We start from the raw sequence: 1993 nt of genomic DNA on the forward strand, positions 1-1993 counted from the left end.
CAGAGTCCGTTTGTTTTGATCCACACCAGAGTTCGGGTGAGCTTTCCCACCCGCTCAAACCAACCGGCCTATACGACAAACCCTCCAGGGTTCGTTTTGAGCGGACCACTAGAGGTACGTAGGTGCAAATGTAACATAAGAAAAAAAAGTCTTGCACACTCTGGCTCCATATGCATTTTATTTTGATGATGTTTCGGCCCTCAGGGTCTTCTGCAGAATCAACAACCAAAGTCCGACTGATGCACTGAGTTTATATAGGTCACACCCTGGTCACATATCTGATAGTGGTTAGATAATCCTGTTCCACCATTCAGGTCAGAAAAAGGCCTTCAGCAAATCAGCCAATCACATGACTACAAACTAAATGACAAGAACCACTGTGTTTTTATACTTTCCGTAGAGATTTCAATTGTATACGCAACTTTTAAAATAGCCTACATAGATGAGCTATTGACAACAATTCCTAATGACGGAAAAGTTAAAAATTTGTCTAAATATCTAATAAGTTGAGGTACTTTACAGAAAACATTTCAAGTCATGACCTTTCTTTATTCCACAGCAGCATCAAGCTCAATCAATCTTTACTGGAAATTAGCTGACACTGAAGGAGGGGTAACCGGCGACGACGACAGATATGACTTACGATATGTGTTGGCTTTATTACTCTGAACAAGAAGAAACAGCTGGATGGAGACGGATGACTTGGTTTGGCAGCACGTTACTGTTGACACTTCACGCTTCATCAGCTCCACAACCACAACAGCAACAACACTTCCTGGTTTTACGTAATCACATGTGGCTGGACTAACCAATCATATGCTAGCACAACTCAGACAGGTAGGCTACACATGTGAGGAAAACCAGAGAGGTAGAGGCAGAACTGCTGATGTAAATAACAAAAGATGTAAACATCTACAGGATATATTATATGTATACATATATATGTATATACACACACAGTATGTATATACATACATACACATATATGTATATATATATATATATAAATAAATCTTACACTTACATTGACCATTGATCATTGGTATTTTCCTGTTTTGACTGCTGTTTGATATTCTCTCTCTCTCTCTCTCTCTCTCTGAGAGGACGTGAGGGGACAGGCGCGCGCTTTTTTTCTTTCCTTTTTTTAATTGACAAGCGGCTCCGTCCAATCAGATAAAAAGGATCCACCTTCAAACGGTATCCTAGCAAATCGTCGCGCGGGGGAGGCCACCTCTATGCAAATGTGTTGGCAAGGGAGACGCAGTGGTTCATTCATCATCTTCTTCCAGAGAGAGAGAGAGAGAGAGAGAGAGAGAGAGAGAGAGAGGTGAGCTAACACGAAGGTTATTTTACATGAGGGAGAGGGAGGAACTGCCTTGGACCAAAAACACTGCCACGAGAATACCCGCAAAGCGAAGGACAGGCTTTGGTTTCAAAGCTGCAAGGAGCTTATTCTTCTTCCAGACATTACAGGGTAAGTGCAGGACATTTATTTTGGATTTGTGAACTGTCTCTTTGCGGCATCATGGTACTGTGTACACATGCTGGTACAAAATGTGTCAGATACGCTTACCTCTAGTCCCTAACTAAAGCATTTAGTGATGAAGCAGGAAGTCATGGGCATTATTTTACTGGTCTGTTATCAAAGGGTCCTCACCATGAATGGGACCTTAACCCGGACAGTTTTAGTCACTCACACTTATTTCCACTGTAACTGAGTCAAGGTATGTAAATACACTGACAGTTGGGGGACTCAGTGTCTTACTCAAGGACACCCAGTACTGTAGAGTCAATTGAACCTGGGACTACGATCTCCTCTTTCAAAGCAAAAGAGGCACTTTGTTAATTCATGTCTGCCATGTTGGCGGCAAACAACAGTCTGTGTTGTGATTTGTTACATCTGGTGTTTGTGGGGAATGCAGTATACATCTTGGATGGATGCTTTTAACTGTTTTCTTCCGCATGGATGAAAAAAAAAAAAAAAAAAAAATTC

At 41.5% G+C, this 1993-nt stretch overlaps 1 protein-coding gene across 1 annotated transcript in view; it reads left to right on the forward strand.

The window, feature by feature from the left end:
• The first annotated feature begins 1235 nt into the window (after nt 1-1235).
• LOC116701441 (hippocalcin-like protein 4) overlaps nt 1236-1993 on the forward strand; it is an 80402-nt gene continuing 79644 nt past the window's right edge. Inside the window, exon 1 of the mRNA XM_032535151.1 lies at nt 1236-1474. The gene's annotated coding sequence lies outside the window, so the exon portion shown is untranslated. The remainder of the gene's footprint in view (nt 1475-1993) is intronic.

The sequence above is a fragment of the Etheostoma spectabile genome, chromosome 14, assembly GCF_008692095.1.
Source record: "Etheostoma spectabile isolate EspeVRDwgs_2016 chromosome 14, UIUC_Espe_1.0, whole genome shotgun sequence".
Lineage (NCBI taxonomy): Eukaryota > Metazoa > Chordata > Actinopteri > Perciformes > Percidae > Etheostoma > Etheostoma spectabile.